Here is a 15987-nt window from a genome sequence, read left to right as displayed (position 1 = left end):
AAGGAAGGAAGGAAGGAAGGAAGGAAGGAAGGAAGGAAGGAAGGAAGGAAGGAAGGAAGACGGGCAAATAGATGAATGGAGAAGGAGGGAAAGGTGGAAAGAAGCAATTTTAACTTTAAATGCATCCTCCAAGCTGCCAGCTTGAAGAAGGGATTTTAAAGAGAGTTCAGTGTGACCAAGTGCAAAGTAATGCACACTGGGGCCAAGAATCCAGCTACCAATACAAGCTGATGGGGTGTGAACTGGCAGAGACTGACCAAGAAGAGATAGAGAACTCACTGAAATGTCAAGACAGGGTGCAATTGCAATAAAAAAAGGCCAACGCCATGCTGGGAATTATTAGAAGTGAATTGAAAACAAATCAGCCAGTATCATAATGCCCCTGTATAAATCGATGGTGCGGTCTCATTTGGAGTACTGTGTGCAGTTCTGGTCGCCGCACCTCAAAAAGGATATTATAGCATTGGAGAAAGTCCAGAAAAGGGCAACTAGAATGATTAAAGGGCTGGAACACTTTCCCTATGAAAGGTTAAAACGCTTCGGGCTCTTTAGCTTGGAGAAATGTCGACTGCGGGTGACATAATAGAGGTTGACAAGATTATGCATGGGATGAAGAAAGAAGAGAAAGAAGTCCTTTTCTCCCTTTCTCACAATACAAGAACTCATGGGCATTCAATGAAATTGCTGAGCAGTTAGGTTAAACAGATGAAAGCAAGTCCTATTCACCCAAAGGGTGATTAATATGTGGAATTCACTGCCACAGCAGGTGGTGGTGGCTACAAGCATAGCCAGCTTCAAGAGTGGATTGGATAAATATATGGAGCAGAGGTTCATCAGTGGCTTTTAGCCACAGTATATATGTATATATGTGTGTGTGGTGTGTGTGTGTATACACACAACATATATTGGCCACTGTGTGACACAGAGTGTTGGACTGGATGAGCCATTGGCCTGATCCAACAGGGCATCTCTTATGTTCTTATGTGTTACACAGAATGTTGGACTGGATGGGCCATCGGCCTGATCCAACATGGCTTCTCTTATGTTCTTATGTGACACAGAGTGTTGGACTAGATGGGCCATTGGCCTGATCCAACATGGCTTCTCTTATGTTCTTATGTGACACAGAGTGTTGGACTGGATGGGCCATAGGCATGATCCAACACGGCTTCTCTTATGTTCTTATGTGACACAGAGTGTTGGACTGGATGGGCCATCGGCCTGATCCAACACGGCTTCTCTTATGTTCTTATGTGTGACACAGAATGTTGAACTGGATGGGCCATTGGCCTGATCCAACATGGCTTCTCTTATGTTCTTCTGTGACACAGAGTGTTGGACTGGATGGGCCATTGGCCTGATCCAACATGGCCTTCTCTTATGTTCTTCTGTGACACAGAGTGTTGGACTGGATGGGCCATTGGCCTGATCCAACATGGGCTTCTCTTATGTTCTTATGTGACACAGAGTGTTGGACTGGATGGGCCACTGGCCTGATCCAACATGGCTTCTCTTATGTTCTTATGTGACACAGAGTGTTGGACTGGAGGGGCCATTGGCCTGATCCAACATGGCTTCTCTTATGTTCTTATGTGACACAGAGTGTTGGACTGGATGGGCCATTGGCCTGATCCAACAGGGCTTCTCTTATGTTCTTATGTGACACAGAGTGTTGGACTGGAGGGGCCATTGGCCTGATCCAACATGGCTTCTCTTATGTTCTTATGTGACACAGAGTGTTGGACTGGATGGGCCATTGGCCTGATCCAACATGGCTCTCTCTTATGTTCTTATGTGAAACAGAGTGTTGGACTGGATGGGCCATTGGCCTGATCCAACATGGCTTCTCTTATGTTCTTATGTGACACAGAGTGTTGGACTGGATGGGCCATTGGCCTAATCCAACATGGCTTCTCTTATGTTCTTATGCCTTCTTCAAGCCGGGCTGACAGGGTTGTGGGGGCTTTGAGAGCCACACAATATGTGTGAAAGAGCCACATGTGGCTCCTGAGCCACAGTTTTTGCCACTCCTGCTTTAGGGCATGGTACCTGAAACACTCATCTTTGGAAACACTCCCTCCCCCTAGGCTTCCCAACCCTCCGCCCTGGCGGGGGACCCCAGATTTCCACCCTCTTCCCCCGCTCCCCAAAAAAACGGGAGCAGGGGGGAGGGGGGAAACGGCGCTTGGGAGTATGGAGCGAGCCGCCCGATCCTGGAACGGGTGAGGCCGCTGCGCTGCTGCCCGCCCCCTCCCCGCCCAATGCTGCTGCTCCTCCAAGATGGGCCCAGGCTGAGCCCATCTCGAAGGAGCAGCCAAGAGGCTGGCAGCAGCGCAGGGGAGGGCAAGGCAGGCTAGGAGCATGGCAAGCCGTGAATCCGGGCCCTTCTAGGACCCAGACTCGCGGCTCGCCACACCCCCGGCCCGCCTCCACACCCCCCCCCCCCCCGATTTCACCCAGAGGCGGAGCAGGGCGGGCGAGGGTCGCTGTGCTGCTGCCGCCCCCCGCCCCCACCGCAGCTGCTTCTCCGAGATGGGCTCAGGCTGAGCCCATCTTGGAGAAGCAGCCATGGCGAGCGGAAAAGATGCTGCAGCCACGCAGCGGCGTCGCCCACCTCCGAGACGGGGCGGCTCGCCATGCTCCCCGGCGCCATTTCCCCCCTCCCCCCCTAGCTCCACCCAGTGTCTCCTGGCTCCACCCCTCAAAGTCCCCAGATATTCTGGGATTGGACTTGGCAACCCTACCTCCCCCCCCCAAAAAAAACCCCTTCTTTTTTGCAAGTCTTCTTACACACCCTGACACAACTGTGTCCCCTGCAGTCTTGCAAGCGCCAACCTCCTCCTAGAAGTACGGAAACAAAGGCTTGCTGTTCGAAAATTGCCGAGGCGGCACGGCCTGGGAAACGAACAGGAACAACTATATTAACTTGTGACAGGCTCTAACCTTGAGGAATCCCTGAGGTTGCACCTTCCAGAGGGAGAGGAACAGAAAGTAGAAGCCACGGCCAAAACTGCCGTAGCGGCTAGAATATGAAACTTGGATCAGGGAGAGGCGGGTTCAAATCCACCCCCACTTTTGACTTTGGTCACTCACAGGGCAAACTGGAGAGCCCGTTTGGTGTAGTGGTTAAGTGTGCGGACTCTTATCTGGGAGAACTGGGTTTGATTCCCCCACTCCTCCACTTGCAGCTGCTGGGATGGCCTTGGGTCAGCCATAGCTCTCACATGAGTTGTCCTTGAAAGGGCAGCTTCTGTCAGCGCTCTCTCAGCTCACCTATCTCACAGGGTGCCTGTTGTGGGGGGGGGGGAGTAGATATAGGAGATTGTAAGCCTCTCTGAGATTCAGAGTGAAGGTTAGGGTAGGGTATAAATCTGCTGTCTTCTTCTTCTTTTGTGAGAATAAAAGGCCTATGGGAGAATTGAGTATCCTGCCCTGAGCCATTTGGAAGAAAGGCAGGGACAGAAATGCACTGGATAGATAGCATAACTCCACTGTCCTTGCCCCACACTCCCATGTTTATGGTTGCCACCTCCAGGGAGTGCCTGGAGATCTTCTAGAATGACAACTGGGTCTCTAGGGGACAGAGAGATATTTAATTTAATTAAATATTGGATTATATCCCGCCATACACTCTGAAACTCAGAGTCTCAGAGCAGTCACAATCTCCTTTACTTCCCCGCCCCCCCACAACAGACACCCTGCGAAGTGGGTGGGGCTGAGAGAGCTCTCCCAGAAGCTGCCCTTTCAAGGACAACTCCCGCGAAAGCTATGGCTGACCCAAGGCCGTTCAAGCAGGTGCAAGTGGAGGAGTGGAAGAATCAAACCCGTTTCTTCCAGATAAGAGTCCGCTCACTTAACCGCTACACCAAGCTGGCTTTCATTGGCTCTCAAACTGGATCTTTTCCCCTGGAGAAAAACGTGTGCTTTGGAAGGTGGACTCTGTGGCCTTGCTGAAATCCCTCCCCTCCCCAAACCCTGCCTCTCAGCCTCCAAAATCTCAAGGTATTTCCTAACCCAGAGCTGATAACCCTATGATTCAGCCCCTGATGGGAAGTCCAGGTTCAATCCCTGGCATCTCCAGTTAGGATAATCTCAGTGCATATCATATTTTTTTTAAGCTTCAGGGTATAATACAAAGGAAAAGGGTGGGGATATTTTTTTTAAAGATAAATTAACATCCATAGACGCTTCTACTGTTTCAACACTATCCCATTTTCGGCTATAAGCTTTCAACAGGATAACAACCACAATGCAGACGTTTTTATACCTTTATATTTACTAACTAGGACTATCTATATGGCCTGGGACCTGCCTACCTCGGGACCCGCCTCTCCCCATATGTGCCCCAAATAGGCTTGCCAAGTCCAATTAAAAAAAAAAATATCTGGGGACTTTGGGGGTGGAGCCAGGAGACTTTGGGGGTGGAGCCAGAGACATTAGGGGTGGAGCCAAGATCAAGGCTGTGACAAGCATCATTGAACTCCAAAGGGCGTTCTGGCCATCACGTTTAAAGGACTGCGCACCTTTTAAATGCCTTCCTTCCATAGGAAATAATGAGGGGTAGGGGCACCTTCTTTGGGGGCTCATAGAATTGGTCCCCCTGGTCCAATCTTTTTGAAACTTGGAGGGTATTCTGGGGAGAGGAACTGGATGCTATGCTGAAGATTTGGCGCCTCTACCTCAAAAAACAGCCCCCCTCAGAGCCCCAGATACCCGTGAATTGATTATCCATGATCCGCTGTGAGACTCTTCGGAGTGGAGGGCGGGATATAAATCCAATATCTTCATCTACCTCACAGGGTGTCTGTTGTGGGGAGGAAGGGAAAGGAGTTTGTGAGCCCCTCTGAGACTCTTCGGAGTGGAGGGCGGGATATAAATCCAATATCTTCATCTACCTTACAGGACGTCTGTTGTGGGAGAGGAAGGAAAGGAGATTGTGAGCCGCTCTGAGACTCTTCGGAGTGGAGGGCGGGATATAAATCCAATATCTTCATCTACCTCACAGGGTGTCTGTTGTGGGGGAGGAAGGTAAAGGAGATTGTGAGACGCTCTGAGACTCTTCGGAGTGGGCGGGATATAAATCCAATATCTTCATCTACCTCACAGGGTGTCTGTTGCGGGGGAGGAAGGTAAAGGAGATTGTGAGCCACTCTGAGACTCTTCAGAGTGGAGGGCGGGATATAAATCCAATATCTTCATCTACCTCACAGGGTGTCTGTTGTGGGGGAGGAAGGGAAAGGAGATTGTGAGCCACTCTGAGACTCTTCAGAGTGGAGGGTGGGATATAAATCCAATATCTTCATCTACCTCACAGGGTGTCTGTTGTGGGGGGGGGGAAGGTAAAGGAGATTGTGAGCCGCTCTGAGACTCTTCGGAGTGGAGGGCGGGATATAAATCCAATATCTTCTTCCAATATCTTCTTCTTCCATTGATGAACTAGCGTCCAAAGTTCCTTCATGTCTTGCTTACTGTGTGCTTTGAAAATATCAGTCAGTATGTCTGTCTCTGCTCCAGTTATGATAATCTCAGGCAGCAAGAGCCACTGCCCGCTAGAGTAGACCGCATCAAGCTAGAAGTCCTGCCTTATCGTAAGGCGACTTCATAGGATTTCAGAGCCGACCTCCAGGCTGCGCCCCTGTTCCACCCCACCCTACTGAATTCCAGTGAAGTTTTCCAGGGAGTGTCTCCATAGATAAAAGCACAATCCTCAAAGGGATTTGCAACACAAGGACACAGGGCCGGGCGGGTCACCCTGAGTCTTCCTCTCTCCCCCTAACCTATCTTCACAATAGATCCAGGTGGGCAGCCGTGTTCTCCTGAAGCAGTAGAACAAAGTTTGAGTCCAGGAACACCATTAAGACCGACAAAGTTTAATTCAAGGTATGAGCTTTTATGTGCGCGCACACACTTTTTGGGATACATAGAATCCTAGAGTTGGAAGGGACCTCCAGGGTCATCTAGTCCAACCCCCTGCACAATGCAGTGAAATGGAAGCTAAGGGTCTATACACGTAGGCAAACGATGAACAACGGATGAGCATACAACACAACGAATCTGCTGTTTACCCTCTGTCTGTATGTTTGCTAAGAGCCCCGTGGCGCAGAGTGGTAAAGCTGCAGTACTGCAGTCGGAGCCCTCTGCTCACAACCTGAGTTTGATCCCAGCGGAAGCTGGTTCAGGTAGCTGGCTCCAGGTTGACTCAACCTTCCATCCTTCTGAGGTGGGTAAAATGAGTCCCCAGCTTGCTGGGGGGAAAGTGTGATGACCGGGGAAGGCAACGGCAAACCACCCCATCAAAAGTCTGCCGTGAAAACGTCGTGAAAGCAACGTCACCCCAGAGTCGAAAACGACTGGTGCTTGCACAGGGGACTACCTTGACCTTTTACTTTTACCTGTATGTTTGGAGTGTTAACTTCCATTTCATTATACTGTGAATAAAGCTTGGTTGGTCTTAAAGGTGCCTCACCGGACACCAACTTAGTTCTATCTTCATAACGAAGAAGAAGAGATTGGATTTATACCCCACCCTCTGTTAGCCAAAGGAGACTCAGAACGGTTTACAATCTCCTTTCCCTTCCCCTCCCCACAACAGACACCCTGTGAAGTAGGTGGTGCTGAGAGAGCTCTCAGAGAAACTGCTCTTGAGCAGAACAGCTTTGAGAGAACTTGTGGCTGATCCAAGGTTACACCAGCAGCCGCATGTGGAAGAGCGGGGAATCAAGCCCCGTTTTCCCAGATAAGAGTCTGCGCACTTAACCACTGGCTCTCTATTAGAGCTATGGTTGACCCAAGGCCATTCCAGCAGGTGCAAGTGGAGGAGTGGGGGATCAAACCCGGTTCTCCCAGATAAGAGGCCGCACACGTAACCACTACACCAGACTGGCTCTGGCAGGATAAACAGGCAGCAGGGACAGATGGCATAAACTGCCCTGAAGGATGGTACACAAAATAGACTGGGCAGATGGAAAATTGGCAGGGTTTGCCACCTCCAGGTGGGGCCTGGAGATCTCCTGGAATTACAACTCATCTTCAGGCTATAGAGCTCAGGTCCCCAGTAGAAAAAGGCTGGTTTGGAAGGAGTGGATTCTATGGCTTTCCATCCCACTGAGGTCCCTCCCCAAACTCTGCCCTTCCCAGGCACTGCCAACCAGTCTCCAGAAATATCCAAGTTGGGTACTCATTTGACCGACCTTGGAAGGATGGAAGGCTGAGTCAACCTCGAGCCAGCTACCTGAAAACCCAGCTTCCACTGGGGGATCGAACTCAGGTCGTGAGCAGAGCTTAGGACTGCGGTACTGCAGCTTTAACACAAACCACCTCATTAAAAAGTCTGCCAAGAAAACAGCATGATATGAAGTCACCCCAGGGGTCGATGGCTTACCCTGCAAGACAGCATCTGGGGGTTGTAGCTAATCCTTTGTGCAGACAACAAAGTGGACCCCCCAAAAAAAGGTTTAGCCACATTCTCCAGGACATTTTCGAGGCACACAAGATTCTCGGTGGTGGAGTTTCACCACTGCCCTTCTGTGTGGAGCACTTCGCTTCTTGCAAAGGTGGCCTCAGCTCAGGGGCAGAACTTTTGCTTGGCATGCAGAAGGTCTTGGGGTTCAGTCGCTGGCAGCATCTCCAGTTAAAAGAACCAGGGAGCAGATGATGGGAAAAGACCCTCTGCTTGAGACCCCGGAGAGCAGCTGCCAGTCTGAGGAGACAATACTGACCTGGATGGACCGAGGGTCTGATTTGGTAGCAGGCAGATTCATATTACCCCCCCCCCCACACACACACACACACACAACTGGCACACCAGGGCCTGCCACTTCTATTGCAACAGAAATTTTGGGGAAAGGGCACAGCTGGGAAAAGAGGAAGAGAAAGAGACCAAATCGGAGACAGTTTCCTTTTGGACACATTCCTGGAGGTGGGTCCATACCACAACTGCCCTGTCTTGCGGCCAAGGAGCTGGAGGGAGATTGCAAGGGCCGAGGCCCCGATAGCTGTAGATGAGAGCAGGGGTGGCCAAACTTGCTAAATGTAAGAGCCACATTGAATAAACATCAGGTGTTTGAGAGCACGAGACGGAAGGAAGGAAGGAAGGAAGGAAGGAAGGAAGGAAGGAAGGAAGGAAGGAAGGAAGGAAGGAAGGAAGGAAGGAAGGAAGGAAGGAAGGAAGTACTTCTTCACCCAAAGGGTGATTAACATGTGGAATTCACTGCCACAGGAGGTTGTGGCGGCCACAAGCATAGCCACCTTCAAGAGGGGGTTAGATAAAAATATGGAGCAGAGGTCCATCAGTGGCTATTAGCCACAGTGTGTATATCTCCCTGTGTGTATATATATAATTTTTTTTTGGCCACTGTGTGACACAGAGTGTTGGACTGGATGGGCCATTGGCCTGATCCAACATGGCTTCTCTTATGTTGGAAGGAAGGAAGGAAGGAAGGAAGGAAGGAAGGAAGGAAGGAAGGAAGGAAGGAAGGAAGGAAGGAAGGAAGGAAGGAAGGAAGGAAGGAAGGAAGGAAGCCAGAGTCATGGCATCAGGGAGGGGGCACCCTAGGCCAGGTGGCGCCCTAGGCAACTGTCTACTTTGCCTACTCCCACGCACCAGCCCTGCCCACTTGTGTCATAAAGGACCTTGGGCCGGTCACATACCCACAGCCACTGTGGGTCCTCTTGGAGAGAAAGGGCACCGAGGAAAACCAGGGTCTCTGCGCAGAGGCAGCCGGCAGCAAACCACCTCTGTCCATCTCTTGCCTTGAAACCCTCATGGGGCACCCAAAGTCATTTTCCAGCCCCAAGTCAACCAAAGTTTTAAGGCAGCCCAGTTTGCAATCCCATAACTTGTCAGGGGTCAAGTGGAGATGACCGGGGAAGGCAATGGCAGGAAAGGAAAGGTCCCCTGCGCAAGCGCCAGTCGTTTTCGACTCTGGGGTGACGTTGCTTTCGCAACGTTTTCACGGCAGACTTTTTACGGGGTGGTTTGCCATTGCCTTCCCCAGTCCTCTACGCTTTCCCCCCAGCAAGCTGGGGACTCCTTTGACCGACTTCGGAAGGAGGGAAGGCTGAGTCAACCTCGAGCCGGCTACCTGAAAAGCCAGCTTCCGCCGGGGGGTCGAACTCAGGTCGTGAGCAGAACTTAGGACTGCGGTACTGCAGCTTTAACACAAACCACCCCATTAAAAACTCTGCCAAGAAAACAGCATGATATGAAGTCACCCCAGGGGTCAGTAATGACTCAGTGCTTGCAGAGGGGACTACCTTTACCTTTAGATCAAGTATTTATAGAGGGCTAGAACCCTGGAGGTCCCTTTCAACTCTATGATTCTATGGCTTTCAGCACTCAAAACGCTTCTCATATATAATCACAGGAGTTCCCGCAACAGCCCTATAAGGTAGGCTACCGCTGCTGCTCTTTCCCTGCCCCCCTAAATAGGGAACTGAAGAGTGAAGGAGAGACTTGAGGAAGAACTGCTTGTGAGTTTGAGGCAAAAGCAGGATTTGAATCCTTGGCCTCCTGGGTCCCAGTTCACAGGGGACATTTTGCAAGAGCGGCAGGTCTAGTTTGAGGAGAGAATATCCTCCTGCTATCTTGGTTGGGCGGAGGAAAACTGTGGATTTTGGTCTTGGGTTGCCAGTTCTGGGGTGGGGTGGGAAATATTTTTTGGGTGGAACCTGAAGAGGACTTTGGAATTTGGGAAGCGGGGGGAGGGGAGTACAATGCCACAGTCCTCCCCCCCCCCTCCAAAGCAGCTGTTTTCTGCAGAGGAACTGCAGCCTGGAGATCTTATACCGGGAGATCTCCAGGCCTCACCTGGAGGTTGCAAACCCTAATATCTGCTACTTTTGTCGCCAGAGGCGCAGCAAAGAGCCCCACTTACCTACTCTACGAGCAGAGACTCATCCCGCAGGAGCCTTAAAAGTCTCGCCGACGCCTGCAAGGACCGCATTCCTCCAAAGGGCGCTCCGACCGCTGCCCCCGGCGATCCCCAACAAGACGCCCGCCCAGCTGCGCCTGACCCAGGCGGCGCCTCCGCCCTCTCCGGCCGCCCTTCCCCGCCCCGAGTCTCCGCCCCAACCGCCTCCCTCTCCGCTCACGTGTCCCTCCTTGCAAACCATCGGCGACGGGAGGCTTTGGGACTCGGCCGGCCTGCTGCTGGGGAGGCTCCGGCGAGCTGCCAGCGGGATCGCATTCCGGAGGGGCGCCCTTGGGCCCGCGAGAGCGCGCAGCATGGCGAGGCCCGGGAAGCGGGAGCGCCCTCCGAGATCCCGGCGGAAGCCAAGGAGGAACCGCGGGGGGCGACGAGCGGTGGTTGCCAATCTCCCGGCGGCTCCTGGAAATCTCCCGGAATGGCCGCTGTTCCCCGGGGGAAATGGCTGCTTTGGAGAGTGGGGCGTCGGACATTCTACCTAGCGCTGCCAACCTCCCGGCGGGATAGGCAAAAAAAAGTTAAACAACTACTGTGATGGTAAACCTTAAAAAACTTCCATATATGTTAACGTTTTAAATTTTGCAGACTTTCATGTCGTCGTAAAAATCAATTTAAATAACCATTCATATGTTTCATATTGTAAATTAGGCATGCTTCATGTTATCGTAGAGGTCCGATATTAACATTTCCATATTGCAAAAAAAAAAAGTCATATTTCATGTTAAAAATCAGGCATCCTTCGTATTGTAAAAGAGGTCCAATATTAACATTTCCATATTGCAAACAAAGTCTATGAGCATCCGGATATAGGCCCATTTCATCAGTAGACTTCCTCGGGAGTAATGCCTTTCTATGTTTTCTCAGGAGTAACGGCCACTAGTACCGACCAGTGTTCATGATTCTTCTTATCGCATCTTTACTCTCAGTCACTCCAAGACACTTAAGTGTGTACATTTTTCATATAGGATCTAGAGCCAGTTCAGACGGATACATTCAACCAGATGCTAAAACCTTCCGGAGTTTGCTGGCCTGCGACCCTCTATGAATACATTAGGCAAGCTGTTCTTTAAATGGCCATTTGCTCTTATTTTCTTAATAATTATATATTTTTAATTTTAATGTTGAGCAGGCCCTTCTTTTTGCAAAAAAAGCAATTTTAGCTCAAAACACTTAAGGGTATGGTTTCAAACATACCAGTACTATGCCTATCCTGAATTCAATAGAATTTACTGGCGATCTCCTGGAATGACCACTGATCCCCAGAGAAAATGCCTGTTTTGGAAGGTGGCACATTGGGCATTATACGTACGGCTGCCAACCTCCAGGTGGGGCCTGGAGATCTCCCAGAATAACCACTGATCCCCAGGGAGAATGCCTACTTTGGAGGGAGATTCATTGGGCATTATACCAAGCACTGCCAATCTCCAGGCAGGCAAACAACGGGAAAAACATGGTATGGTTGAATCCTGATGAAAACCGTGTAATAAAAAATTATACCAGCCAACCCTTATGCACAATTAGAGTTATGTGTATGAATAACCTAATACATACTAACACATTAGGTCTACACGGAAATGAATGCACAATATACAATCATAACGCTGATTATTAAGAAGAATTGCCGATTTATACCCCGCCCTTCTCTCTGAATCACAGACTCAGAGCGGCTTACTATCTCCTTTATCTTCTCCTCCCGCCCCCCACAACAGACACCATGTGAGGTGGGTGGGGCTGGAGAGGGCTCTCCCAGCAGCTGCCCTTTCAAGGACAACCTCTGCCAGAGCTCTGGCTGACCCAAGGTCATTCCAGCAGCTGCAAGTGGAGGAGTGGGGAATCAAACCCGGTTCTCCCACGTAAGAGTCCGCACACTTCACCACTACACCAAACTGGCTCTCTATTAGAGCTATGGCTGACCCAAGGCCATTCCAGCAGCTGCAAGTGGAGAATCAAACCTGGTTCTCCCAGATAAGAGTCCGGGCAGTTAACCACTACACCAAACTGGCTCTCAATTAGAGCTATGGCTGACCCAAGGCCATTCCTGCAGCTGCAAGTGGAGGAGTGAGGAATCAAACCCGGTTCTCCCAGATAAGAGTCCACACACTTAACCACTACACCAAACTGGCTCTCAATTAGAGCTATGGCTGACCCAAGGCCATTCCAGCAGCTGCAAGTGGAGGAGTGGAGAATCAAACCCAGTTCTCCCAGATAAGAGTCCACACACTTAACCACTACACCAAACTGGCTCTCAATTAGAGCTATGGCTGACCCAAGGCCATTCCAGCAGCTGCAAGTGGAGGAGTGGAGAATCAAACCCAGTTCTCCCAGATAAGAGTCCACACACTTAACCACTACACCAAACTGGCTCTCAATTAGAGCTGTGCCTGACCCAAGGCCATTCCAGCAGCTGCAAGTGGAGGACTGCAGAATCAAACCCGGTTCTCCCAGATAAGAGTCCCTGCACTTAACCACTACACCAAACTGGCTCTTAAGTAACACCGCGGAGAGTCCACAATTAAAGAGACAAGCTCTATATTTATAATGTGTCCAAGAAGATGCTGCTTGGTCTCCTACGCACCAATTGGACTGGAACTGCGACACTGTTGATCTTTCTTTAGTGATAATGCCACTGTTCCAACAAGGATACTGTGGTGCTGGTAATTTTATCTTCAGCAAAAGAATATGTGTTTCAGCAAAGATACAGTGTGATACGCTTCCGGTTTTAAGGCACGTTTCGATAGCCTTCACCTGACGCGCTCATTTCCAGTATCTGGAGCCAATGCTCATTCAAATCAACATGCATAAGTTTAGTCAATTTCACAAGCATTTTGCTGAAGATAAAGTTACCAGTGACACAGTATCCCTGCTGAGGTCCTACCCCCCCCCTACCCAAACTCTGACCCCCCCCCCCCCAACTGAAGCCCTGAAATCGCCAGGTATTTTTCACCTCAGGCCTGGCAATCCGAAACTAGCATCTGCAGTTTCTCTCCCCTCACCAAAAATTAAAAATCAGGGAGAGATTTGCTCTTCAAACTAGATATGCCACTCTTGCAAAAGGGGTGCTGTATGCATTATATATGTGTGTATGTTCCCTGGAAGGTCAGATGCTGAAGCTCCAATACTTTGGCCACCCAATGAGAAGGGAGCACTCCCTGGGGAAGACCCCAATGCTGGGAATGAACATATGAAGCTGCCTTATACTGAATCAGACCTTTGGTCCATCAAAGTCAGTATTGTCTTCTCAGACTGGCAGCGCTCTCCAGAATGACAGAAGGCCAAAGAAGAAGGGGACGGCAAAAGAGGAGATGGCTGGACAGCATTACTGATGTAACAAGCACGAATTCGAGCAGACTTCGGAGGATGGTGGCAGACAGGAAAGAGTCCGCACACTTAACCACTACACCAAACTGGCTCTCGACAATCATCTCTGTCTCACCCCTCTTCCTGCCTTTATTCTATTCAGTTCTGCACAGCGGTTCCCAAATGAAATGAGCTTTTGAAAATTAAACTATAAAAACAGACCTGGCAGAAACGTTGCCTTTGCAAATCAAAAAAAAAAAAGGGGGGGGGAGCATCTAGAGGGCCTTCAGATCACCCACCACTTTATAACGTTCCACAGCCAGTGGACCCAAGGACACAGAAAAAAGCCACATTAAGAAATCAGTGCATTAAAGCAAGCCTCTCGTGCAACTAGAAGAAGAGAAGGTTTTTATAGCCCAATTTTCTCTCCCTTAAGCTCAAAGCGGCTTACAATTGCTTTCCCTTCCTCTCCCCGCAAGAGAACAAAGTCTGAGTCCAGTGCCATCTTTAAGACCAAAAAGTTTAATTCTGAGTATAAGCTTTCGTGTACGTGCGTGCTTCTTCAGATACCATGCATACGGAAACTTATACTCAAAATTAAATTCGTTAAAGGTGCCACTGGACACAAACTTGGTTCTGCTGTTTCAAGCCAATACGTTAACCCACCTGAATCTGTCTTTCCACCTTGTGAGGTAGGAAGGGCCGAGAGAGTTCTGAGAGAACTATAACCGGCCCAAGGTAAGCAAGCAGACTTCACATGGAGGAGGAGTAGGGAATCACCACTCTTTACCACTACCCCACAGTGGCTCTCCCCTGCTTTTTTAAAAAAATTGACCACCTGTCCACATATAGCCACATTTACCTTTACATCCGGTGAGAGATGTAAAAGTGATCACACCGCTTGGGAGCAGTGACCATAGGGTTGCCAATCCCCAGATGGGGGCAGGGGATCCCCTGGTTTGGAGGCCCTCCCCCCGCTTCAGGGTCCTCCGAAAGCGGAGGGAAATGTCTTCTGGGAACTCTGTTATTCCCTATGGAGATTTATTCCCATAGAAAATCATTGAGGATTGCTCTGCAGGTACCTGGGGCTCTGGGGGGGGCTGTTTTTTGGGGTAGAGGCACCGAATTTTCAGTATAGCATCTGGTGCTTCTCCCCAAAATACCCCCCAAGTTTCAAAAAGATTGGACCAGGGGGTCCAATTCTATGAGCCCCAAAAGAAGGTGCCCCTATCCATTATTTCCTATGGAAGGAAGGAATTGAAAAGGTGTGCCGTCCCTTTAAATGTGATGGCCAGAACTCCCTTTGGAGTTCAATGATGCTTGTCACAGCCTTGATCTTGGCTCTACCCCTAATGTCTCCTGGCTCCACCCCAAAGTCCCCAGATATTTCTTGAATTGGACTTGGCAACCCTAAGTGACCATAACGTTCTTGATTTCACCATTTGTATAAATAGAGAGTTGCCCCAAAAGACCAGCACAACCGCGTTTAACTTTAAAAGGGGTAAATTCTCTGAGATGAGGAGGCATGTGAAGAGGAAACTGAAAGGAAAGGTAAATACAGTCAAAACCCTTGGGGAAGCTTGGAGGCTCTTTAAACTACAATCCTAGAAGCTCAGATAAATATATATACCACAAGTTAGGAAAGGCACAAACAGGTATAAGAAAAGGCCTGCATGGTTAACAAACAAAGTAATGGAAGCTGTAAAAAGTAAGAAGGACTCCTTTAAGCGGCGGAAAGCTAGTCCAAGTGAGATTAATAAAAGGGAACACAGGCTGTGGCAAATCAAATGCAAGACTGTGATCAGGCAGGCAAAAAGGGACTATGAGGAGCACATTGCAAAAGACATAAAGACCAACAATAAAAATTTCTTCAAGTATATTAGAAGCAGGAAACCAGCCAGGGAGGCAGTGGGGCCCTTGGATGACCAAGGGGTAAAAAGATTACTGAAGGAGGATAGGGAAATGGCTGAGAAGCTGAATTCATTTTTTGCCTCCGTCTTCACTGTGGAAGATGAGAAGTGTTTGCCCATTCCAGAACCACTAATTTTGGAAGGGGTGTTGAAAGACCTGAGTCAGATTGAGGTGACAAGAGAGGAGGTCCTACAACTGATAGACAAATTAAAATCTAATAAGTCACCAGGTCCAGATGGCATACATCCAAGAGTTTTGAAAGAACTCAAAGTTGAACTTGTGGATCTCCTGACAAAAATATGTAATCTTTCACTGAAATCTGCCTCCGTTCCTGAGGACTGGAAGGTAGCAAATGTCACCCCCATCTTTAAAAAGGGTTCCAGAGGAGATCCGGGAAATTACAGGCCAGTCAGTCTGACTTCAATACCGGGAAAGTTGGTAGAAACCATTATCAAGGACAGAATGAGTAGGCACATTGTTGAACACAAGTTATTGAGGAAGACACAGCATGGGTTCTGTAAGGGAAGATCTTGCCTCACTAATCTGTTACATTTCTTTGAGGAGGTGAACAAACATGTGGACAAAGGAGACCCAATAGGTGCTGTTTACCTTGACTTCCAGAAAGCTTTTGATAAAGTTCCTCATCAAAGGCTCCTTAGTAAGCTCGAGAGTCATGGAGTAAAAGGACAGGTCCTCTTGTGGATCAAAAACTGGCTAATTAATAGGAAGCAGAGATAAAAAAAAAAGGCTGATAAACATTCTGTAAGATAAGGAAGGGAAGCAGAGATATATTTCAAAAGACATTAAACAAATTGTTAAGGAATACTATACACAGTTATATAGTAGAACTGAA

The sequence above is a fragment of the Heteronotia binoei genome, chromosome 10 (assembly GCF_032191835.1).
Source record: "Heteronotia binoei isolate CCM8104 ecotype False Entrance Well chromosome 10, APGP_CSIRO_Hbin_v1, whole genome shotgun sequence".
Classification (NCBI taxonomy): Eukaryota; Metazoa; Chordata; class Lepidosauria; order Squamata; family Gekkonidae; genus Heteronotia; species Heteronotia binoei.
Note: the sequence above shows the minus strand (reverse complement) of the source record.